The sequence below is a fragment of the Oryctolagus cuniculus genome, chromosome 1, assembly GCF_964237555.1.
Source record: "Oryctolagus cuniculus chromosome 1, mOryCun1.1, whole genome shotgun sequence".
Taxonomy (NCBI): Eukaryota; Metazoa; Chordata; class Mammalia; order Lagomorpha; family Leporidae; genus Oryctolagus; species Oryctolagus cuniculus.
Window position 1 is genome coordinate 203,526,384 of NC_091432.1, and position 27,266 is coordinate 203,553,649.

General features: G+C 40.8%; 1 long non-coding RNA gene across 3 annotated transcripts in view; it reads right to left on the reverse strand.

The window, feature by feature from the left end:
- Positions 1-27,266, reverse strand: part of LOC138844855 (uncharacterized) — a 50,606-nt gene that overhangs the window by 2,678 nt on the left and 20,662 nt on the right. Inside the window, exons 4-5 of one of the 3 annotated variants that reach the window (XR_011381221.1) lie at positions 17,446-17,490; positions 15,173-15,250 (exon numbers count right to left, since the gene is read on the reverse strand). The exons of 1 other annotated variant lie outside the window; for it this stretch is intronic. This is a non-coding gene — a long non-coding RNA (uncharacterized lncRNA). The remainder of the gene's footprint in view (positions 1-15,172; positions 15,251-17,445; positions 17,491-27,266) is intronic. One more of the 3 variants, XR_011381223.1, reaches the window with a different exon arrangement.

Here is a 27,266-nt window from a genome sequence, read left to right on the forward strand (position 1 = left end):
CGGTGACATTGACCTAGGCAATACTTCTGTGTTCTGTGTGCCCTGTGTAAGCTCACTGTCACTTCTGTTTTGCTTTTCCTATCTGTGTCTGAGACCCACTTCATGGCTCCATTAGTGATCCCAGGATCACCAGTGCCCTGATTGCCTACTGTGGTCCTAGCCATCACCCATGTGGGGTCTTTAAAGGCATTTGATCTGAGGGGAAGACAACAGAGACCTAACATTCAATAAGCATGTACCGTGTGTGCCAGATGCTCTTTTAAACACATTCACCCTTGGTCTCATTTAATGACTGCTACTTCTAAGATGTTGCTATCTCCAGTCTGAAAATGGAGAAAGAGGCTCACAGAGGTTAAGTTCCTAACCCTAGATCCCTAGTGAATGGGATTTGAGCACACGCAATATGGCTCTACCACCCCTGACTGCCTTCCTGGAGCTTAGCCATTCAACTCATTCTCCTTCCCAGAACACAGAGGTCATTTAACCCCAGATCCTTGCTCATTAGCAAATGGTAAGAAGTCTACCAGAGCACCATAGCTACTAGCCAATATTCTGATTCAATCTCATTTTTTCTTCCTATAAAACTTATCACCTGTCTTAATTCTTCAAACTCCTTAACTCCACAAGGTCCCATTATTCTGTCTCCACAGTGTTCAAATTATGTCCCTCACCAGCCATAAATCCTTGTAATAACAAAGCCCTGCTCCATTTTGGAGTCCCTTTCTGATGCGCCCTCCACCCCCAAACACAAACATTCTTGCAGCAGGTGTTGTAGTGCAGCAGGTTAAGCCATACATTCTCTACTTTCAGAGTGGACTTTAATTATTATGCAGTCCCTCAAAAGTGTTCCCTGGCATGGAAAGCCAAGACACTCTGGCAAAAAAAAAAAAAACAAAAACACCCTAAATGAAAGATCTCTGTGAGTGAGATCCCAGTGGAAAGAATAGGTCATCAAAGAAGGAGGTACCTTTCTCTGAAGGGAGGAGAGAACTTCCACTTTGACTACGACCTTATCTAAATATGATCAGAGTCGGTGAACTCAAAAGGCTTCCATAGCCTTGGCAACTCATGACAAGAGCCTAGGGTGATTACTGATGCCATAAACAAGAGTGTCAATTTGTTAAGTCAACAACAGGAGTCACTGTGCACTTACTCCTCATGTAGGATCTCTGTCCTTAATGTTCTGTACATTGTGATTAAATGCTATAACTAGTACTCAAACAGTATTTTTCACTTTGTGTTTCTATGTGGGTGCAAACTGTTGAAATCTTTACTTAATATATGCTAAACTGATCTTCTGTATATAAAGAGAATTGAAAATGAATCGTGGCTGGCGCCACGGCTCACTAGGCTAATCCTCCACCTAGCGGCGCCAGCACACCAGGTTCTAGTCCCGGTCGGGGCGCCGGATTCTTTCCCGGTTACCTCTCTTCCAGGCCAGCTCTCTGCTGTGGCCCAGGAAGGCAGTGGAGGATGGCCCAAGTGCTTGGGCCCTATACCCCATGGGAGACCAGGAGAAGCACCAGGCTCCTGCCTTCGGATCAGCGCAGTGTGCCGGCTGAGGTGTGCCTGCTTCAGTGCACCAGCCGTGGCGGCCATTGGAGGGTGAACCAACGGAAAAGGAAGACCTTTCTCTCTGTCTCTCTCTCTCTCTCACTATCCACTCTGCCTGTCCAAAAAAAAAAAAAAAAAAAAAAAAAAAAAAAGAATCTTGATGTGAATGGAAGGGGAGAGGGAGTGGGAAAGGGGAGGGTTGCGGGTGGGAGGGAAGTTATGGGGGGGGGGCATTGTAATCCATAAGCTGTACTTTGGAAATTTATATTCATTAAATAAGAGTTAAAAAAAAAAAAAGTGTTCCCTGCTTCCATCCAATCTCCCAACTTCCAAGTGATTTAAAATTTCCACACGAAGTCCAAATTGTCCTTCTTCACATTCAACAACCAACTTTCTTTCCCTTTCTGGGCACTTTCACCAAACCCACAAAGACCAAAAGCACTGCCCCTAAGATCTTTCTTTGCGGCAGCTGTAAGATGCTGAAACAACGCAAACAACCAGGCAATCTCTGCTCATCTTGGAGCTGTTTTTTCCCTAGGAGCCTGGACTTCATCTTGCCCTTTGCATATGTCTCTAACACTCTTTCTGCCATTCATTCCCAAAACCTTCATTTCTTCCCACCGACTGCTCCATTCTTGCTCATTTTTTTCTGCTAGTATTAAATCAATTGCTTAGAATTACACAAAGATGTTTTTAGTTGCAGTCATATGCCCCTTAACAACATTTCCATGGATGGTGGACCACGTATACAACAGTGGTCCCATAAGATTATAATAGAATTGAAAAAGTTCTGCTGCCTACTGATGTCATACCTGTTGGAATCATCAAAACATCTTAGCATGATGCATCACTCACATGTTTATGCTGATGCTGGTGTAAACAAATCTACTGTGGTGCTAGTTATGTAAAAGTACAGCACATAAAATGAAATATAGTACATAATGCTTAGAACTGATAAGAAATGACTATGTTTCTGGTTCATGTATCTAATATACTGTACTTTTTATTATCATTGTATGTCCTCCTTCTGCTTATTTATTTATTTATTTTTTTTTTACAGGCAGAGTGGTCAGTGAGAGAGAGACAGAGAGAAAGACCTTCCTTTGCTGTTGGTTCACCCTCCAATGGCCGCCGCGGCCGTCGCGCTGTGGCCGGCACACCACGCTGATCTGAAGGCAGGATCCAGGTGCTTCTCCTGGTCTCCCATGGGGTGCAGGGCCCAAGCACTTGGGCCCCTGTCATCCATGTGGGAGACTCAGATGGAATTCCTTGCTCCTGGCTTCAGCCTGGCCCAGTGGCCAATTGTTGTGGCCACTGGGGAGTGAACCATGGGATGGAAGATTCTCTCTCTGTCTCTCTCTCTGTCTCTCTGTCTCTCTCTCTCTCTCTGTGTCATGCTACCTTTCAAATAAATTAAGGAAATCTTTAACAGGAAACAAAAACACAGGCAAGATTTTCTCTAGGCTAGTGAGAGTTTCTACTGTTCTACATGTTTCCCAACACTTGGAGTTATCACGAATTTCTATTATTGCTAATCCAATGATTATAAGATGACATCTTAATGTAGTTTATACCTTTGTTATAGAACAAAATTAATATGCTCAGAACAACCTATCCTCCTTACCTTTCAGAACAGGTTTCTTTTCCTTTTCAGCCCCCCCCCCCCTCCGAGATGACGTGATTTCCATCCTTTTTAAGGCTAGAAATCTGGACACTATGTTTTATATACCACTCCCTCTTTCAGATGGCATTTGATAGTGGCCTTTTAGAAACAGCAGTACCATTGTCTGGCCCAGACAGTGGCTCTGTATGTGGAAATATAACCTTGGAGAAAGTCAAGGAAGCATCATGATGACTGATATTTTAGAAAGGCTTGTATGTCAGTCTGGCCATGGACTATCTGATTTGTATTGTAACCCATGGGTTAGCCGGGGCTTCCTCTCCTTAGGATTTGAAGGGACTGTTTTGAACTCTATTACACAAAGAGGGAAGTCCAAAGACTTTATCAAAATAATCTGTAAATTCTGCCCATTTTTACACTAGCTCTGACTCCAGGCTCCCCCTATTTTTTTAAGACTTATTTATTTATTTGGAAGGCAGAGTTATAGAGAGAGAGGGAGAGAACAAAGAGGGATGGAGATCTTCCACCTTCTGGCTCACTCCCCAAATGGCTGCAATGGCCAGGGCTGGGCCAGCCCCAGTCAGGAGCCTGGAACTCTATCGGGGTCTACCATATGGGTACAGAGGCCCAAGGACTTGGGCCTTCTTTCAGAGCTTTCCCAGTCACAGGAAGCATGATCAGAAGAGGAGCATATGGACTTGAATCAGCATCCATATGGATGCTGGCGTCACAGGAAGCAGTTTAACCCACTGTGCCACAGCACCAGCCCCAAGGCTTTCTTTCTGATTGATTAGCTCTGTTAATGGGTTTTCTTGCTCTACTGCCATGGTCATCTTCTTCCCTGTATTGCTCCAGAAACTGAACTCATAATTTCCCCACAATTCCTACCCAAACATCACAGATAAGACTTTGTGGGTTCCAGAAACTTATCTAGAGCAACAGCTGGTGATTTTTACCCTTTCTACCTATTCCTCTTGCTATCTTTACATATGAAACATGGATGCCACATTAGACTATGGCGATAAGAGTATCTCCTACTGAGGTCTATAGAAAAGCAAGCTGAGAGGAATTGAGTCCTTGAGAGCTTTGTGGAGCAGAGCTACCCTATCTGTTCTAGATTCCTGGTAACTAGACTTCCTATGAGACAGAAATGTTTATTTAAGGAAATATTAAGAGAAATCTTAAACCAATGTTATTTTTGAGTTTTTCCGTTACTCAAAGTCACACAACAACCAATGGGAACACACAGGATGCAAGAAACCTGGCTCATCTGTAGCATAGGTAAGAAAAAAAAAATTTAATGATAGTGATTCAGTGTGAATCACTTGAGGCTACCAAAACAACAACAATAACAAAAGACATCTAAGATCACAATTACTTGTTCCTATTCATTTCTTTATTCATTCAAAGTTAATGAGGCCCTGTTTTTGCTTTCTCATAACTTCACAGAACTAATGATATCTGCCCCCTCAAGGTCTTCATTCTTTCTATCTTATGGTTTCTTTCTCTTACTATATCACCTCCACCCCTAACCATCTATCTAATTCAGTGTTTTCCAATTAGTATTTCTGAAAGAGAAAATGTGACTGGTCTAGCTCAGTTTTTCATGACAGACCACACTGTAGATGCTTGGACACCTGTAGATTAGATGTCCTGGTCCAGTCAGCTGTGGTTGAGGAGAAACACGCACTGACCCTTGAAAATGTGACTTGAACAATTTTGCTCTGGAGGGGCTGAGTGTAGCATCACTGTGAGTATCCGATTATGGGGGCAGGTTTCAGAGAGTAATTTCTCCTTGATCTCCTTGGTGCCTGGAACAGTGTCTGGTTTACTGGAAATCTTTAGAAAATTTTTTGTTGAGTGAATTCAAGTTAGACATTCATTGAAGGGGGTGGGAAATGAAAAATATATCAAGTTCCCAAGAGATAGACTATGTCATGATTTCCAAAGTTGGCATCCAGAGCTAAAGTGTCTAGTTTCATCTTTTTCTGAACTTCAATGCAAGAGAGAGAGAGAGAGAGAGAGAGCAAGAGCCAACATAACCCCCAAGGAAGATTTGCTTTTTTCTTTCTTTTAGAAAGCAGCTGTCAGTTTAACTTATCCCAAAATACTGTCAGTGATGAGCATGACTGAAAATGCATTTTATCTGTAATTAGCGAGATTACATTAAACACTATTATTTGCAGACACACATTGAATTAACCCTAATCGAGGCTAGCAAATAGTAGAGCCTGCCTATTTTTCACCTCAAAATTTTTAGAAAACTGTGACAGTTGACACACAAGGGACAATGCTGACAAGATTTCTTTCCATCAAATGCCAGACAGTAATTGTAATTGCCTTTAAAAATGTTTTAAGCAGTTTCGTTAGTAAATCAGAAGTTGCCACAAATCATGCTGATAGTTTCTAAACATGGGGGCTGTTGACTATGCATTCCAATATGAGTTTAATGAATTGATTTTCTAAGGAATTTAACTTTGCATCTGTTTTCAGGTATAATTAATTCACTCTGATTAATGTGATTAGCATGGATATCAGTGGATTACACATGATGCCCTTTATTTATTCTCTCACTTTTAATCTGCTACTATGTCCTTTGGGAAATTATATAAATGATTTGAGGAGACATATCTTACTGGTGGCTCTGGTCACACTGGATTTCTTCAAAGCAGAATCCTGGCAGGAATTCACTAATTATTCACAGACTGTACAGCAATGTATTTTTATTTGAGGGACTTACTAAAGTTTACACAGTCCCTGCCTTTAAGGAGCTTATAATCCAGAGGGGAGGCTGAGACAAACATTCCAGTGCAAGTCACTCACAAGGAAAAAGAATTGTCCTCAGGATCTTCTTTCTCTGAGCTCCCCTCTTTTAACCTCCTAAAATAATGCCATTAGAGTATGTCAATGGCCCTCCTCTATACTAATGTTTCCCACTATCTACTGAGAAGGCTATACCTGGCTTCAATCACCGCTCCCACATCTGTAACTCCAGCTCAATCCTTTCTCCTGAACTCTAGACCTGCAGGCTGTAGATGGCTCCAGATGTCTTTATCTGGGTATCACAAATGTGTTCCAAATTCAATATATCAGACCCAAATCTACAACCTCTCTCCAAACTTCTTCCTCCTGTCTTCCCAATCTCTGTAAATGGCTCTTCCATCCATTCATCCAAGCTAAACTACTACTATCAGTCTCTGGACAAGAAGGAATTCATTTATTCCTTGTGGTTCTCAACCTTTAATGTTTATCTTTAACATTCACTGAGATCATCTGGAAAGCTTACAAAGACAAGGTTTATTGATACTTGTGTGCCCAGAAATTATGTTCAGTGGTCTGGAGTGGGGTCTAAGGATTCTTTTTTTTTAAATATCTGTTTATTTATTTGAAAGGCAGAATTACAGAGAGAGAGCAAGAGAGATACAGATAGAGATCTTTCATCTGCTGGTTTAATCTCCAAATAGCCACAACAGCCAGGGCTGGGCCAGGCCAAAGCCAAGAGCCAGGAGTTTCATCCAGGTCTTCCATGTGGGTGGCAGGGTTTCAAGTGCTTGGTCCATCTTCTGGTGCTTTTCCAGGCACATTAGCAGGAAGCTGGGTCAGAAGTGGAGCAGACAGAACTTGAGCCCAGCACTAATATGGGATGCTAACATCACAGGCAGTGGCTTAACTCACTGCACCACCATGCCAACTTCAAGAATCTACATTTCTAACGATGTTCATAAGTGACACCAATGCTGTTGGGCCAAGGACCACATTTTAAGAACCACTGCCTTAGAGAATGAAAAGAATTTAGGGATGTTTCTATGAGCCACCAAATCACTATGATGTGAATAATCACTGCTGGAGAATGAAGGTCCAGGAAGCAAGTCTCCTCTGGAGAGAGCACCTCTGCATCAGCCAAAGGCAATATGAATTAATGAAACAGCATTTGATTTCATTGGTCTTTTATCAGGGGTGGGCGTCTGGCATGGTAGTTAAGATACCACTTGGAGGGGCCGGCACTTAATAAGTAGATTAAGCCTCTACCTGCGGCACTGGCATCCAGTATGGTGCTGGTTTGTGTCCCAGATGCTCCTCTTCTGATCCAGCTCTCTGCTAAGGGCCTGGGAAAGCAGTGGAAGATGGCCCAAGTGCTTGGTCCCCTGCAGCTGCGTGGGAGACCCAAAAGAAAATCCTGGCTCCTGGTTTCGGGTTGTCCCAGCTCTGGCCATTGTGGACATTTGGGGAATGGACCAATGATGGAAGAGTTCTGGCTGTCTCTCCCTCTCTGTCTGTAACTCTGCCTCTTAAATAAATAAATAAATAATTTTTTTATAAAAAGATACCACTTGGGACAGCTCCATCTGATACCATAGTGCCAGCTCCACTCTCCGTTCCAGCTTCCTGCTAATGTGCACCATGGAAGGCAGCAAGTACTAGATGGCTCTAGTACTTGGGCCCCAGCCACCTATGCAGGAGACCTGAATCGAGTTTCTTATGCTTAGCTTTTCACCACCAGCCTTGGCTATTGTGGGCCTCTGGGGAACAAATGAACAGATCGGAGATCTCTTTCTCTCTCTCCCTCTTGCTCTCCTTATCCCTCTCTGTTTCTCTCTCTGCTTTTCAAATAAATTTAAAAAAATTTCTGCATCCAGCTACTATGTACCAAATCCTTACCCTTTGCTAGGTACAGTGCATGTCACTGAGGTAGGCTCTGAGATAAAATGCTGAGTAAGACCTTGACATGAACCATATTTAAAAATCTAGTTTTAATAGGTGAACCCAAGCAATTCATTGAGCTTTAGCCATCTCATCTGTAAAACAGGTATAATCATGCTACTATATATAGACTTTATGAAGGATATCAAATAGAAGACTGTATTGAATGTCTATTTCAGTGCCTGACAAATTGGTTCTCAATAAAGATATTTAATAAATGATAGCTAATTATTTTTACATTAGAATTATCCTCTTTAATTGAAAATGTTAGTTGTTATTTCTAGCATCATTTTTGATAAACTGATCTTTTAGCTCTGCTCCATTTTTTAAAAAGATTTATTTATTTATTTATTTATTTATTTATGAGGCAGAGCTACAGACAGAGAAAGGGAGAGACAGAAAAAGAGGTCTTTCATATGCTGGTTCACTCCCCAAAAGGCTGCAACAGCCGGTGCTGGGCTGATGCAAAGACAGGAGTCAGGAGCCTCCCCTAGGTCTCCCACATGGGTACGGGGGCCCAAGCACTTGGCCTATTCTCTACTGCTTTTCTAGGCCATCAGCAGGGAGCTGGATCAGAAGTGGAGCAGCTGGGACCTGAACCAGCACCCACATGGGATCCTGGTACTGCAGGCAGAGGCTTAACCTACTGTGCCACAACACTGGCCCCTCTAGCATTATTTAATAAACTCCCCAAATGAATTCACCTAGGCAATTGTCTAGTTTTTTTTTCTTTTTTTGTGATTTATTTATGTATTCAAGGAGTGACAGAAAAAGTGGGAGAGATATTCCATCACTACTTCACTCCCCAAATACTTGCAACAGCCAAGGCTGAGCCTGGCCAAAACTAGTAGCTTCCCTATCACATGTGTGATAGGGACCCAAGTACTTGGACTATTTTCTACTGCCTTCCTAGGCATATTAGCAGGAAGCTGGATCAAAAGCAGAGCAGTTGGGACTTGAATCCATAGCAAGTGGCAGCTTAACCCACTGTGCCACAACACTGCACTGCCCCCCCCCCAAGATGAATAGTCTTAATGTGAGAAAAGATGAAAAAAACTGAAGACGTGATGGAACCCACAGGCTTGTAGCACCAAGAGTTTCTTTTATTCTTTAATATTATTTAGGGTTAGGATGTGAAAAGTTTCCAAACTTCCCTTAAAAATACTTTCTCCAAATTAGTGTACTCTTCAATTAACTGTAACTCTTCCATATAAATTAGAGCTCAGATGCCAAGAGGATTGACAACAATCTGATTTTCCAAATGTCTTGTCTAAAAGCAAGTGGATATAGAGATAAAAAGAAAACTCCTTAGGTCATACAATGGAATGCTATAAAGCTGTTGAAAATAGCATAAGTTTAAATTTATAGATATGGGAAAATGACATAGATGGAGGGCATATCACATAGCAGTATGTGCTTGTGTATTATTTTTGATTAAAGATAGAGTATAGGTTTACTTATTTATGTGTATTTAAGTAGAAAAATTTTGGAAAGATATAATCAAATCATACATCATATTTATTTCTCTGAGGATTAATCTCCAAAGATGAATTTGTACTTTCTAGATTTTTATTCAGTGACTGTGTATGATTGATGTCATAAGCATTTAGTAAGAAGAATGAGTCCACAAGTCCTACAAAGAAGAAGTAAATGGTGGAAGCCCTCAGGCACTGTTTCTCAATCTTAGTTTCTTATTAGTATCACCTGGAGAGCTTTTAAATACATAAATGGCCAGTCTGCCCAAACAGAAATTAAATCAACATCTCTGAGGCTGGGACCCAGGATTCAGTATGTTTGTAAAGCTCCCCAGGCGATTTTAATGTGCAGCCCCAGTTGAGAGCGACTGCCTCCAAAGACCTTCTCCTGCACTCCTTTGCTCTTAATAGGACTCCTGGGGGCTCTGGCTTATGGGGGCCACCATGGGTCCACACAACCAGGCCAATCACCTGTGGAACCTTCACTGTTCCTTTTATTATTATTTCAGAATAATTTGGCAATGGCTCAAGGAGAAATTCCTCTGGACACCAGATGGATACAGGGAGAAAAGATGGGAAGAGGATGAGAGTCCAAATATCTGGGTTCTTTGTGAGGACTGTTAAAAGTTGTATGATCGAATGTGTGCTCGTTGGGCTCCGACTGCACCTGGCAGCTTGCAGGCCTTGTGCTGAGTCAGCGCCATTTTATTCCTCATTTTTAATAAAGATGCGTTTATTTGTTTGGAAAAAAAAAAAAAGTTGTATGATCAGGGGCTGGCGCTGTGGTATAGCAGGTGAGGCCACCTCCTTGCAGTGCTGTCATCCCATATGGACGCCAGTTCAAGTCCCAGCTGCTTCACTTCCGATCCAGCCTTCTGCTATGGCCTGGGAAAGCAGTGGAGGATAGCCCAGATCCTTGGGCCCTGCACCCCTGTGGGAGACCTAGAAGAGTCTCCTGTCTCCTGGCTTCGGATTGGCACAGCTCCAGCTGTTGCGGCCACCTGGGGAGTGAATCAGTGGATGGAAGACCGACCGACCAACCTCTCTGCCTCTGCCTTTCGGTGGAAGACACATTCTCTCTGTCTCTCTCTTTCTCTTTCTCTCTCTCTCTCTCTCTCTCTGCAATTTTGCCTTAAATAAACCTTTAAAAACAGAAAAAGAAAAAGTTGTGTGATCATGGATAAGTAACTTCTCTGAGCCTCGAGTTCTTTATAGCCCTCTCTGTGTTGCTATTAGGATTAAGGGAACTAAAACATGTGGAAAGAGTTTTGTAAAATGTAAATATAAGAAAGTGCTCAGGGAAAGATGGTATCCAAAGAAGACAGGAGAGGGGTTGACTTAGTCTCTCATAGGAGACCCAGGCCCCTGGACAAACAGGAAGACCTTAGCTCAAAGAGAATTAAATAAGGGACAAATCCAATGGACTGAAACTAAAAGCAAATTGACAGACTGAACATGAAACACTTCTTTCTCAGAAATCCAGGGAAGACTCTGAGAAAGATCTTCCCTTGGCTTTTCTGATGGCTTCCAGGAATTTATCCCAATGTGGTGATGTCCCAGAATAAATAGGTTTTCTTCTCATAATTAACCAGAGGTTCTGGGAATGGGTTGAGCTTTAGGCTGAATTCATTACTGAGATTGCTTGCAATTTAATTCAGGTCTCAAAGAGGTGGTTCCTATGTGTCACCCGAAAAGAATCCTTGCATCTAGACAACAGTCTACATATGTCTCTAGATTGACTTTGAAATGGGTACTCCCCACAGACCCCAGGCTCAATTTATTCTCTGAAAATAATGGGCTCTGGAAGGAACTTCACTGCAGCCCTGTCTATGGGAGGAGTTGAGCAATAGGTGGGCCCATGTGAGACATCATCTGAGCCAATGGGTAGTGACTTAAGAAAACTGAGTGCTCCATAAAAACTTTTCATCTCTATATCCCCTAAATGTCAAACTGCTGTGGAAAAAGCACAGTGAATCAATGCCTTGGAAGCTTTTCCTGAAGGCACAATTCCAAGTGCATAGTAGGAAATTAATAAATACTTGCGGAGTGGACAACATTGCCATCAGGTCTAACACACTAAAAATGACCACTGTTGTGCAAGTGTGCTTCTTTTGTTCATTTTAACCCATTACTGGCTGCAACTTCTCACATAAAATAGACCTACTGACCACATGCACACTGAAGAGAAACCATAACATTCATCAGATGCATTCCATTTGTATTATGTTGTTGGATCCTCACAACTTCAGGAAGAATAACTACTGAACTCCTCCAGGAAAAAGGTAAAGGAAACTTAAGCAGAGTGGCAGTGGGAGAGAAACAAGTGGGAAGCTTTCAAACCTGGCTTCTGGTTTGGACACCTATGTGGATGATGGTGCTATTCAACACACAGGAAGGATTTACAGTTTTGAGGGCAAATATGATGAGTTTAGTTACAGACTTGTTGACCTGTGCCCATCTGCTGTCCAGGGAGAGGCTGTTAAGTAGACTACAGGATATGCAAGGCTGATACTCAGAGGAGACATCTGGTTATATGCAAGTGTATTTCTGAGAGCCATCAACATATAATAGAAATGGAAATCCAGAAGGAAGGAGCACAGAGAGATGCAGTTTTAAGGGGAAGTTTTAAGTGAGAGCAGTTTTAAGGGGAAAGAGGCAGCCAAGGAAGGAACAGAACATTGAGGAGAAAGGAGAAAATAGACAAGGGTTGCATGAAAGGGTAGTATGAAAGGGAGCATAAGACCCAAAGAGATGTTTTTAAAGATAGGAAATACATGTTTAACATTAATGGGAGAGAAACTACAAGATGGACCTACTGGGCACCTCTGTACCTATCATCACAAATGGTCACAACCACCTTCAGAAAATAACAGTAACTGCTTCACTTTTGTCTTTCAAATCTAGCACAACTTCCTCTCTTGGCCAACTCTACTGAAAATCAACAAAAATATAAAATTCTAGGAAATGTATTTCTCATTTTACCCACGTTGACACAGCAAAATCTACTTCTTGTAAACTCGGTATTCACATAAACTTTTTTAATCATATTTAATTTTCCCAACAATAACAAGACCATGTTTCTATACAACATGATTCAACTAATGAGCTTTGTCACTCATCTAGTACTAAACTGACTTTTCAAAAGATTATTACAAAGTTCTATCAGGCCAGCTGCTGCCAGGTCATTGGAAGACTAATGCTATACTCATTCTCTGTAAAATTTGAGTTCCTCGGTCATAAAAAAGGCTGTATGGGATGCCATGATGATGAAAAAGGCATTGTGTAAAAACAATGCACTTCTCTTCCCAAGGTGGAAATGACAAAATATAATCAGCTTGAACCAAGTGGACTGAGAAACCTGACTTTGCTGACCATCGCTAAGTGAGTGATGTCTGATCCAACAAGCTACACTGGGGGAGTGGTATGCATGAGATCAGGCTTAAAAAAGTCCTGAAGACAAAAATAAATTGCATGAGCAAGTGGCTCACATTTTTATGAACTCTTCTTCTGCTACAATGCTTCTCTCTCAATCTGTACTTATGACCTCATATGGTGTTCCTTATGACCAATTGATTGAAGAGGGAAAAGTGGGGTCAAGTTTACAGATATTTCTAACCAAAAATTCTAGAAGCACAGAGGTATTTAAATGGGATTTTATTAAGTTTTAAGATATAATTTTGTAACATAAAGCCTCTTCCACTAGTCCCATGGAATTTTTAGTAGAACATCCATTCCTCATCCCTGCATGGAAGAAATGGGCTTCTACTAAGAATAAGTCAAAGTGCTGAGTGCAGTTGCAAATAGAAGCCCTAGAGCAATATCTATGGCTGCTCCCCGGAAGTCCACTAAACCTCAATTATATTGGCAAATGAAACAATGTAAAACACTGTTATTGGGGAGCAGGAAGCAGTTTCTGCCAACAAGAAGATACTTTAAGACAGATTGCTCTTTGTTTTAAGGGGATAAAACCCTGAATTGGCCCTTTAGTTACAGAAATATAAAATAAGCACCTACCTAGTGTTCTTGGAAAGATCTATGATGTAATCTAAATACCTAAAAAGCTAAGTGACTATGCTATGATATAAAGTGTCCTAGCTAGGTTTTAGCAGCCAGAGCTATGCATCTACAGGCTTTGTTACTTTGCTGAGAGAAATGCTTATTTTCTCTGGGCAGAATTAAACTAGCTCTTTTATATCTAGAAACAGTTCATTATTCCCGAGACATATGTGCTCCTGTGTGCAGAAATGGGAAGCGGTGAGGAAGAGAGAGGTAGGAGCAACATATAAGTAAAATCTTCACCTTCACCTTTAAAAACACTGGGGCTGAGCTCGATGCCTGCTGGCTCTTTGATGTCCTGTCCATGGGACATGTGGTTAAGAGTGTGGGCTCTAGAGTTAGACTACTGCCCTCTGAATTCCCCTCTTCCATTTGTGGTCTGTGCTGCTTTGGACAAATTACTGAACATTTCTGTTCTTCACTTTCCTCCTCTTAAAATGGGAAAGAGGAAATGTTTGTTGAAAGAATGAAAGGCATATGGAAAGAGGCCGGCGCTGTGGTATGGCAGGTAAAGCCGCTGCCTGTGATTCTGGCTTCCCATATGGGTGCTGGTTTAAGTCCCAGCTGCTCCACTTCTGATCCAGCTTCCTGCTGATGTGCCTGGGAGAGCAGTAAAAGTTGACCCAAGTCCTTGTAACCCTGCACCCATGTGGGAGACCCAGAAGAAGCTCCTGGCTCCTGGCTTCAGCCTGACATAGCCCTGACCATTGAGATATTTGGGGAGTGAATCAGCAGATGGAAGATACATCTCTCTTTCTCTATCCTTTCTCTCTGTAACTCTGCCTTTAAAATAAACAAAATAATCTTAAAAAAGTATATTGAGAGAAATTAGCACATTGTTTAACACATAGTAATATCAGAACAAGTGTAGATATTGTTATTATCTTGTAATTTAGGCTGAATATTCTAGAAAATACTAATATGGGCCCACCAATGACACAACTGTCTGTTGTAATCAGAAGGTGAGGCCCTACTCCTGTGGGTAGGTGGGACTTTCTTCAGAAGCAGTCAGAATTCCCACTGCCCTTGTCCCAAGACAATGTGACTTTGCAGGGGCAGATGTTGGAATGAAAGTCAAGGATAGACAATGTAAGAAACAGGCCAGCACTGAGTTAGGCAGAAGTCCTTACAATGAAGGCCTACATCTTCTGAGAGAAATGGAGTAGTAGTCTTTGTAGATTAACGGTGGGGCTTCTGGGATTCCAGAGATAAGGCTCTCAGAAATGGAGGAGATGAAGGCTGCCTAAGCTCTGATTAAAGGAGAAGCCACAGGATGACAAAATACTTATATATTAGGTAGGGAGGAGTTGAAACTGCACCTAATTTAGGATACTTATTCAAAATCTGTGAGGAACATACTCAATAAGATACTGTTTCCATTGCTATTGCTGTATAACAAACCACCCTAAAAATCTGGCATAAAGCAATAATTTCAGGATGCTCATGTTTCCATGGATCAGGAATTTACACAAAGCATAGTAGGGGTGGCTTGTTTCTGCTCTCTGATGTCTGGGCCTTGGCTGGGAAGACTTGAAGGCTGGGAGTACTTGACTGGGACTGCAATCATCTGGAGGTGTCTTCACAGTTGTTGCTGGCTGTGACTAGGACTTCAGTGGGCTATTGGCTGGAAAAAGCGCAAGTGACCTCTCCATGTGGTATCTCTGCATGAGCTAGTTTGGGTGTCCTCACAGCACGGCAACTTGGTTCCAAATGTGAGCCTACCATGAAAGCCAAGCAAGAATATGACCACTTTCTCTCTTCTTACCTTGGAAATCACATAGCCTCACTTCTTCCAAAGTCACAACCCTGCCCAGATTGCAGGGGAGAAGACTCTCATAATTCCCTATGGGGGACAGCCAAAGTCGCTTTGAAATAAAAGAATATGTGGAATCGGAGTTATTCTTGTGGCTATCTTTGGAAAACAATCTGTCACAGATAAATGTTATTACTGAACTTTCCTCTTGCCTGGACCTTGGAGAATTCTTTTAATATTCCTCAACAGCTAAGATTCAAAAGCTAAATGAGTAGGCTTTTGCTATATTTGGAAATCCAACAGGAGAATTAGATTGGGAAAGGTCAATTGAGTGATAGATAACCACCTGAAAGGATGAATTTCTAGGGCTAACATTGTGGTGTAGTGGGTTAAGCCACTGCCTGCAATGCTGGCAATATGAGCACCAGTTCAAGTCCCAGATTCTCCATTTCCAATCCAGATTCTTGCTAATGGCCTGGAAAGGCAGCAGAAGATGGCCCAAAATCTTGGGCCCCTGCCGCCCACACAGGAGACCCAGATGTATGCTCCTGGCTTTGGCCTGGCCCAGCCCTAGCTGTTGTAGCCATTTGAAGAGTGAACCAGCAAATAGAAGATCTCTCTCTGTCTCTGTCTCTGTCTCTGTGTGTGTGTGTGTGTGTGTGACTTGGACTTTCAAATAAATAAATAAATAATGCAATCACTTAAAAAGGATGAATTTCTTCCAACATGGAGAGTAGAAGAACAGGGACACAACAAGCTTTTGGAAGTCAGAAACCATGGTAGCAGACCCTGGTCGGAGGAGCAATGGAGAGCAATATTAGCAGGGTGGAGAATGGGGAGAAAAGCAGACCAATAAAGGCTACAGAAAGGGAAAAAATGGTTTCTGTGATGCATAAATAAACCTTGGGAACAATTATACACTCATAATTTAGAGAGAGAAGGCAGCAAACTCTTTTTTTTCTTTTTTTTTTATCAATCTTTGTAATTTTATTCACAGCAAACTCTTTTTAATTAGGCAGAGCATTAACTAAGAGAAGTGATTTGAAGCCAGCATTGTGGCATAGCGGATAAAGACACCATCTGTGACACTGGCATCCCATATGGCTGCCAGTTTTTTGGTTTGGGTTCTGGCTGCTCCACTTCCAATCCAGCTTCTTGCTAATGCACCTGGAAAAGCAGTGGAGAATGGTCCAAGTACTTGGGCCCCTGCACCCACGTAGAAGACCTGTAAGAAGCTTCTGGCTTCCTGGCTTCAGACCACCCCAGCTCCAACCATTGAGGTCATTTGGGGAATGAACCAGCAGATGGTAAGCCTCTCCCTTTCTCTCTATAACTCTCCCTTTCAAACAAATAGATAAATATTTAGGAAAAAAGAGAGAGAGAGAGAGAAATGATTTATCGTTAATGTGTATTATCATTAAGCATTCTGTCATTTTCAGGAGTGACAGATCAAATGGGTGCCAGACAGAGTTTCTAAGAGATGATGATTTGTTAGAACCAATAGTAATTCATTATTATTATATTTATACACTTGTTGTAATAGGTAAGCTACGTTTATTATTTATTGTATTAAGCTAGGTTTAGTTATTTTTTAAAATGCTACTTTTTATTTATTATACTAAATATCTAGTATACTAATTTGTATTATCTCTGATTCTAGGTTATATTTTCTAGAGTTTGTTAAATTATTTAGTCATCACTACTACCTAGAATGTTTTAGCACCAGGTGGCAGCAAAATCTGAAAGCTGAAATAAAATTTTTGGCAGGAAAGTAAACACCTAATTAAGAATTTACCTCAAACCTCAGCATGGTCAATATGGAGCAGCAATTGCATTATTTTCTCTGTGTGTATGTGTGCGTACACATGCACATATGTGTGTATGTGTGCCTACACATGCACATATGTGTGTATGTGTGTGTGTGTGTGTCTTTCATTTTAGTGAGTGACTATCCAAATTGTACACTGATCCTGCCCCCTCTATCTGCACCTGCTTCTGACCCAGTACACTCACACACACTCTCCTAGACACAGAGAAGACCCAGTCAGCCAAGTGTAGGACAGTGCTGGACGTTAGCTTCAGAGAAGCAAGAACTGGGGTATCTCAGCTCATGGGTAGCCAGTAGCATGAACCAAATTGGAATGTTAGGAAAATCCAGATCTAAGGAACAATGACCAAGATCAAATGCCAATTCTAAAGGACCAGAGGCAGAACCAAAGTCAGCTGGCAGATTGAAACAAAGAGACTTAAAGCAAGAGCAGGTAAGAAACACAACAATGACTCACCTTTAGAGGTCAGCAAGGGTATGAGCTTGTTCATTCTGAGCTGGCCTGGAGACAGAAAAGAATCTAGACTCACGTTGTTTTCGCAAATGTATCCAAGTGTTGAACATCGCTACAAAAGTCTTAATGCAACATGAAGGCTGGCCAAAGAACAGAGTTCTGGCAGCCTTTCCTAGTTTTACCCTGTATTTGCTGGGTAATCCAAACTGGCTGTTTGCAAGCTTGAGGTGACTGCCTCATCAAATGACGGTGAGAGTGCTAATCTAGTCTTGCCAGAAGAGATGGTAGTGATTTGGGATGGCAGCTCCAATTTGCTCTTATTTAAGAAGCACTGCCTTAGTCACTTCAGATTTTATCTGGCTAGAGCCTGGTACTTAAGCTGTCAACATGGATAGAGATGCATACTTTTTAGACACAAATATGAAATAATTTTAAAGTCCATTAAGCAGCTTTTTTAGTTGGAGAGTAACTCAAAATTGCCAAGCAACTTTATTTTCAGATGTTTCCTTAATCATGATATACTGTATTTTCAAATCGTATTTTTCAATAATTATATTTCACAAGCATTTTTAAAAATAGGTGTTAGAGCTTTCAGACATTTTCCATCCTTTTCACTAGTTGTTATAAAGGCCCAGGATTCAGTCCTTAGAACATGTATCAGACTCTTAAATCAGATACGGTCATTTGAAGAATCCCTAAAAGGTTTGAAAAGAAGTCTATTGTAATCTTTCTTTATTCATGAAGCTTTCTGCACAGGTGCGTGTTTCATTGTATGGCTGTAAAAAAATCGATTTTCATGTCATATGTCTAAAGAAGAAACAACAGTCTGTTTCATAGAACATGTCAGAAGAGTCACAGGTGTCAAAAGTTGGATGAATTCCAGCTTTTTCTCTTAGGAAGAAAAGACTTATTGTGGTTAATAACTGACTCTTGAGAAATAGTGGGGTTTATGTTTGGCCTTGCAACCCAAGACGTGGACTGTCTTCACAGAGCAGGCATTTGTGTACCACTAGCAACAGATGGAGTAAAAGTATCCCATGGAGAGGGATTGCTAGATGCCCAGAGGGGCCTCTAAGGGGCAGTATCCTGGTGTGTTCTTCATGTTCCAAAGCTATGCCTCACGGACCTGATATAGCAGCAGGGTAAAGTGGATTTCTCTATCTCTATCTCTATCTCTATCTCTATCTCTATCTCTATCTCTATCTCTATCTCTATCTCTATCTCTATCTCATGGTCATCCACTAACAAGCTCTGATAAATAACTCAGGAAGCTCATCTATTCATTTATAATGAGGGAATTTGATCCTCTGGTATATTCTTCATCTACAAACAGATTTACACAGAAAGCCAAACATATCAGAAGTCACCTGCACGTAAGTATAGACTCAGGACAAGGGAGCTAAGTATATGATTTGAGGGTTTAATATTGGACTTATCTTTGATATAGCCCAATGCACTTGTCTCCATGAAGAATAAGACAGATTAAACAGCTCTTGTTTCTTGATCTGGATTTGATCTAATAGCTTTCCTAGTTCTGACATTTTATACTCAATTCCAACTTGATTTCCATTTTGTCCTGGTATAAGTAGAAACATTACAGGAACCCAAAAGAATAAAAAAACAAGTGGAGAGAACTTTCTCAAGATACATGAGGATGAAGAAAGAATGCCCCTAGCTACTTTGCATGACTTCAAATATCTACAGCCAAGTAAATTACACCACAGTGTTCAAGGACTCCAGACATTGTTACTCATCCCTGAGACATTCTGAGACAGAATGAAAATGAAGTATTTGAGCCCTAGAAACAGGTAAATTTTCTAAATTTGAGGACAGGAAATTACTTACAAGGTAAATTGGAAAACTTTAGGCAGATTATTGAACACAAAAGAATTCAGTGATCTATAGCACGCAATGTTAGTTCACTACAAATGCATGAGCTATATTTCCTCATTTGCTCTCCAGGCTAGTTTATAAACAGATGTATTTATTTATTGATTTATCAGATTTAAGATCAAGCACATTTTAAACCATAAAATCACCTAGATGGCATTTTCTTTCTATGTCCCAAATCAGTTAATGCAAGTACAATTATTTGTCCATCAAAAGTCTGTGCAGGGCCAGTGCTGTGGCATAGTGGGTAAAGCTGCTGCCTGCAATGCCAGCAGCCCATATGGGTGCCAATTTGAGTCCTGGCTGCTCCACTTCAATCCAGCTCTCTGCTGTGGCCTGGGGAAGCAGGAAAAGATGGTCCAGACACTTGGGCCGCTGCATTCATGTGGGATACCTGGAAGAAGCTCCTGGCTCCTGGTTCGGATTGGCCCAGCTCTAGCCATTGTGGCCATTTGGGGAGTGAACCAGCAGATAGAATACTCTCTCTCTCTCTCTCTCTCTCTCTGCCTCTGCCTCTGCCTCTGCGCCTCTGTAACTCTGCCTTTCAAATAAATAAATAAATCTTTTTTTAAAAAAAGTCTGTGTGAAACATTGTGGTGAGTCCACTCTACCAAAATTAAAAGAACCTGATAGAGGGGCAGGCATCATGGTGTAGCAGGATGCATTTTTACACGCTGTGGGTAGCTTGAGCTACCCTTTGTAATGGCAGAATCCCGTAGGGACACCAGTTCGAGTCATGGCTCTCCACTTCCAATCAAGCTCCCCGCTAACATGTCTGGGAAGGCAGTAGAGGATGGAAGTACTTGGGCTTCTGCCACCCACATGGGAAACTCAGATGAAGTTCCTGGATCCTGGCTTCAGCCTGGCCCAGCTGTGGACACTGCAGCCAACTGGGAAGAGAACCAGTGAATGGAAGATCGATCTCTCTCTCTCTCTCTCTCTTTCTCTCTCTCTTCCCCCCATTTCTCCCTCCCTCTCTCCCTTCCTCCTTCCCTCTCTGTGTGAGTGTATCCATCTCTCTCTGTAACTCTTTCAAATAAATAAATCTTTAAAAAAGTCAAGCATATAAGAAACAAAAAATGATTAACTTTGATTACTAAGTCAACTGAATGAGAGGGTAGAGAAAAGAGAAAGGCAAAGATTAAGGGTATCTACATAAACCAAGTGAATTGATTTAGTTTGGGGTCTTATACCTGAAGGCAATCTAAATAGAGATTTTTTTAATGGAGGAAAATGTCTTTTATACTTTCAAATTCTTTTATTTTTTAGAGGTTTATTTATTTATTTGAAAGTTAGAGAGAAAGATGGCGGAATAGTGAGGGTGTGCACCGATAGTCCGGGAAAAGATAGTTTAATAAAAGTGGAGTTACTGTACCCTCAGGAAAAGGCTCAGGAAAAAATTGCAGAGGAAACTCTTCCGGATCTAGTGGATGTGACACGGAGGACCTACAGGGAGAGCAAGGTCACCCACCACGTGGAAGCTGAGCCACAGAAGCCGAGCTGCGGGAGCCGAGCCGCAGAAGCTGAGCCGCAGAGTCTGCGCATCAGCGCTGGAAGGGGAGGTGAGACAAAAACCTCGGTAACCCGAGACATTGGCGGGGAAAGGCAGAAAGAGCCTAGAGGGAACGAGGCCTGAAGCCCCACTGGGGAAAGTTCACCAGGCTAACTGGAGGAGAGAAAAAAACGAATAAATAAGGGGAACCGGCACGGACATTAGCCTCTCTCTCCACTCACCTTACAAAGCCAAGCAAGACAAAGAGCAGGCGACATTTTCTGTATGTAAAGCGGCGCCCGCCATTAGCCAAGCAGAAAAACCTGACTCTGGTGGGGAGAAATAACAGAAGGTTAAGACCTAGTGAAAGTAGTGAAAGTGTGGAGCTAATGAACTGAGACTGTGAAAATCTGAGGGGGGGGGGGGCGAGAGAACTCACCGAGTATACAAACTCAGTAACCTGGGCAACCTGGTGAGAGACTGCGGAGAAATTTGAGACCACACTGAGGGCTGCATAAACTCTTTGTGTGGTCCCAGGGTACAGCAGACAAATACCCACAGGGGCCAGATTTCAAACATCAACTACCCTCAATTCCACTCAGCTATGTGGAATTACTTCCCAACTGAGTCAAAGAAAAAGAGAGAGAGAGAGAGAGAGAGAGAGAGAGAACAATCTGGGTTAGTCACCTTTGGCACATCCTTAACCCTGAAGAACCAAACAGAGCTCTCTGGCCACACCCATCACAGCCTCTAAGGATCCATCAAAAGCAGACAGTCCACTTAATCTAGAGTCATAGTATAACGAGGAAAAAACACCACAGCGAAGAAACCAAAGAATATCTCCAATATGCCAAACAACAAATGCAGAAACCGAGGTAACAAGAACAAGGAAGACACTATGACGCCCCCAAATGAAAAACACACACCAATTCAAGATTATGAAGATGATGAAATAGAAGAAATGCAAGAAGCGGATCTCAAAAAATTGATAAGAACATTAAGAAGTTCTCAAAAACAAATTCTTGAATGACAGAAATCCTTAATGGACAAGATAGAAAATCTCTCTTGCGAAAATGAAATATTAAGGAGGAATCAAAATGAAATGAAACAACTAGTAGAACATGAAACTGTGATAGTGACGAGAAATCATAATGAAATGAAGAATTCAATATATCAAATGACAAACAAATTAGAGAGCCTTAAAAACAGAATGGGTGAAGCAGAAGAGAGAATATTGGACTTAGAAGACACAGCACAGGAAAATATACAGTCAAACCAAAGAAAAGAATGTGAATGAAGGTGAAATAAAGACCTTTCACAGCAAACAGAAATTGAAAGAATTTGTCGCCACTTGTCCAGCCCTGCAAAAGATGCTTAAAGATGTGTTACACACAGAAACACAGAAACATGGTCATCAATATGAAAGAAGGTAAATAAAGGAAACCTCACAGCAAAAGATCACAGGAAGTTCAAAACATGTATTAGAAAATATCTTTGGCAAATCGCAGGGCAAATTTACTACTTATCAATAGTCACATTGAACGTTAATGGCCTGAACTGTCCAGTTAAAAGACACCGATTGGCTGATTGGCTTAAGGAACAAAACCCATCTATTTGCTGCTTACAAGAAACACATCTTTCCAACAAAGATCCATACAGACTGAAAGTGAAAGGCTGGAAAAAGATATACCATGCCAACAGAAATGAAAAAAGAGCGGGCATAGCCATCTTAATATCGGACAACATAAACTTTACCACAAAAACTGTTAGGAGAGACAAAGAGGGGCACGATATAATGATTAAGGGATCAACTCAACAGGAAGATATAACAATTATCAATGTATATGCACCTAGTTACAGGGCACCGGTTTACTTAAAACATTTGTTAAGGGACTTAAAGGGAGACTTAGACCCCAATACAATAGTACTGTGGGACTTCAATACTCCACTCTCAGAAATAGACAGATCAACAGGACAGAAGATCAACAAGGAGACAATAGATTTAAACGACACTATAGCCCAAATGGATCTAACAGATATCTATAGAACTTTTCATCCTACACAGAAAGCATTTACATTCTTCTCAGCAGTACATGGAATCTTCTCTAGGATTGACCACATACTAGGCCATAAAGCAAGTCTCAGCACATTCAAAAGAATTAGAATCATACCATGCAGCTTCTCAGACCATAAAGGAATGAAGTTGGAAATTAGCAACTCAGGAATCCCTAGAGCATACGCAAACACATGGAGATTGAACAACATGCTCCTGAATGAACAATGGGTCATAGAAGAAATTAAAAGAGAAATCAAAAATTTTCTGGAAGTAAATGAGGATAACAGCACAACATACCAAAACTTATGGGATACAGCAAAAGCAGTGTTAAGAGGAAACTTTATATCAATAGGTACCTACATCAAGAAATTGGACAGGCACCAAATAGATGAGCTTTCAATTCATCTCAAGGATCTAGAAAATCTGCAGCAAACCAGACCCAAATCTAGTAGGAGAAGAGAAATAATTAAAATCAGAGAAGAAATCAACAGGATTGAATAAAAAAAAAAATTACAAAAAATCAGCCAAACGAGGAGCTGGTTTTTTGGAACGATAAACAAAATTGACACCCCATTGGCCCAACTAACTAAAAAAAGGAGAGAAAAGACCCAAATCAGTAAAATCAGAGATGAAAAAGGAAAAGTAACAACAGACACCACAGAAATAAAAAGAATCATCAGAAATTACTACAAGGACTCGTATGCCAGCAAACAGGGAAATCTATCAGAATTGGATAGATCCCTGGACACAAGCAAACTACCTAAATTGAACCAGGAAGACATAGAAAACCTAAACAGACCCATAACTGAGAGAAATTGAAACAGTAATAAAGGCCCTCCCAACAAAGAAAAGCCCAGGACCAGATGGATTCACTGCTGAATTCTACCAGACATTTAAAGAACTAACTCCAGTTCTTCTCAAACTATTCAGAACAATCGAAAAAGAGGGAATCCTCCCAAATTCTTTCTATGAAGCCAGCATCACCAGAAAAAGATGCAGCATTGAAAGAGAATTATAGACCAATCTCCCTGATGAACATAGATGTAAAAATCCTCAATAAAATTCTAGCCAACACATCAGAAAGATCATCCACCCAGACCAAGTGGGATTTATCCCTGGTATTCAGGGATGGTTCAATGTTTGCAAAACAATCAATGTGATATACCACATTAACAGACTGCAGAAGAAAAACCATATGATTATCTCAATAGATGCAGAGAAAGCATTTGATAAAATACAACACCCTTTCACGATGAGAACTAAGCAAACTGGGTATGGAAGTAACATTCCTCAATACAATCAAAGCAATTTATGAAAAACCCACGGCCAACATCCTATTGAATGGGGAAAAGATGGAAGCATTTCCACTGAGATCTGGTACCAGACAGGGATGCGTCCAACCCTACAACACTTGCTCAAAGACATGCTGCACACAGAAATACAAAAACAAGAACTTCACTACAAAAAAAAGTGAATGTAGAGTAACCTACAAACAAAGTTCAAAATACATAAACAGCTCGTTTAGGACACATGAATGGGAAAAGACAGTACTTAAGAGTAATCACATTGAATGTGAATGGTCTTAATTCTACTACCAAAAGACATAGACTAGCTGATTGGATCAAGAAAGAGAATCCATCTATATGTTGCCTTCAGGAGACACACCTTATCAGCAAAGATGCACACAGACTGAAAGTGAAAGGATGGAAAAAGATACTCCATGCTAACAGAAATCAAAAAAGAGCTGGTGTGGCCATCCTGATATCAGACAAAATAGACTTTAACATAAAAACTATGAAAAGAGACAGAGAAGGGCACTATATAATGATTAAAGGATCTATCCAACAGGAAGACATTACTATTTTTTTTTAACTTTTATTTAATGAATAGACATTACTATTATAAATGTATACGTACCTAATTACAGGGCACCTGGCTACCTGAAAGAATTACTAAAGGATTTAAAGGGAGATATAGATTCAAATACAATAGTAACAGGGGACTTCAACACCCCACTCTCACCAATGGACAGATCAACCAGTCAGAAATTCAACAAGGAAACAACAGAGTTAATTGATGCTATAGACCAAATAGACCTAATAGATATCTTCAGAACCTTCCACCCCACAGCCACAGAGTTCATGTATTTCTCCCCAGTACATGGAACATTCTCTAGGATTGACCATATACTAGGCCATAAAGGAAGCCTCAACAAATTCAAAAAAATTGAAACTATACCATGAAGCTTCTCAGACCATAGCGCAGTGAAACTCAAAATCAACAACCCAAGAATCTCTACACCAAATGCAAATCTATAGAGAATGGACAACATGATCCTAAACGAACAGTGGGTCATCAAAGAAATTAAAAGATAAATCAAAAGATTTCTAGAAACAAATGAAAATGATAACACAACCTATCAAAACCTGTGGGACACAGCAAAAGCAGTGCTAAGAGGAAAGTTTATAGCAATTGGTGCCTACATCAAGAAGCTGGAAAGGAACCAAACAAATGAACTCTCCATGCACCTCAAGGATTTAGAAAAACAGCAGCAAATCAAGCCCAAATCCAGAAGGAGGAAAGAAATACTAAAGATCAGAGAAGAAATAAACAGAATTGAAACAAAAAAAAAAATACAAAAGATCAACAAAACCAGGAGCTGGTTCTTTGAAAAAAATAAACAAAATCGACACACCATTGGCCCAACTAACCAAAAAAAGGAGAGAGAAGACCCAAATCTGTAAAATCAAAGACAGTAATGGAAATGTAACAACAGACACAACAGAAATAAAAAGAATCATCAGAAACCACTACAAAGAGTTGTATGCTAACAAATTGGGGAACCTGGAAGAAATGGATAGATTCCTGAACACATACAACCTTCCTAAACTGAGCCGTGAAGACACAGAAAATCTAAACAGACCCATAACCATGGAAGAAATTGAATCAGTAATAAACGCACTACCAAAAAAGAAGAGCCCAGGACCGGATGGCTTCACCGCCGAATTTTACCAGACATTTAGAGAACAACTAACCCCCGTTCTTCTCAAGTTATTCAAAACAATTGGAAGGGAGGGAATCCTCCCAAATTTTTTCTATGAAGCCAATATCACCTTAATTCCTAAGTCTGGAAAAGACACAACAGAGAAAGAAAACTACAGACCTATTTCCTTGATGAACATAGATGCAAAAATACTCAACAAAATTCTGGCAAACCGAATCCAACTGCACATCAGAAAGATCATTCACTCAGACCAAGTGGGGTTTATCCTGGTATGCATGGATGGTTCAATATTCAAAAGTCAATCAAGTAATACATCACATCAATAAATTGAGAAACAAAAATCATATGATTATCTCAATAGATGCAGAGAAAGCATTTGACAAAATACAACACCCTTTCATGATGAAAACCCTAAGCAAAGTGGGGTTAGAAGGAACATTCCTCAACACAATTAAGGCAGTCTATGATAAACCAATGGCCAGCATCATATTGAATGGGGAAAAGTTGGAGGCATTTCCATTGAAAACTGGCATCAGACAGGGATGCCCACTCTCACTATTGCTATTCAATATAGTCCTAGAAGTGTTAGCCAGGGCCATCAGGCAAGAAAAAGAAATTAAAGGGATAAAAATGGGAAAGGAGGAAGTTAAACTATCCCTATTTGCAGATGACATGAAACTATATATAGGGGACCCGATAAACTCCTATAAGAGACTATTGGAACTCATCGAAGAGTTTGGTAAAGTAGCAGGATACAACATCAATGCTCAGAAATCAACAGCCTTTGTATACACAGATAATGCCAGGGCCGAGGAAGAACTTCTAAGATCAATTCCATTCACGATAGCCACAAAAACAATAAAGTACCTTGGACTAAATTTAACCAAGGATGTCAAAGACCTCTCTGATGAAAATTACTGAACACTAAAGAAAGAAATAGAAGACGACACAAAAAAATGGAAAAACCTGCCATGTTCATGGATTGGAAGAATCAATATCATCAAAATGTCCATTCTCCCAAAAGCAATTTATACATTCAATGCAATACCAATCAAGATACCAAAGTCATTCTTCAAAGACCTAGAAAAAACGATGCTGAAATTCATATGGAGAAATAGGAGACCCAGAATAGCTAAAGCAATCCTTTACAATCAAAACAAAGCCGGAGGCATCACAATTCCAGACTTCAAGACATACTATAGGGCAGCCTGGTACTGGTACAAAAACAGATGGATAGACCAACGGAACAGAATAGAAACACCGGAGATCAATCCAAACATCTATAACCAACTCATATTCGACAAAGGACCTAAAACCAACCCCTGGAACAAGGACAGCCTCTTCAACAAATGGTGCTGGGAAAATTGGATGTCCACATGTCG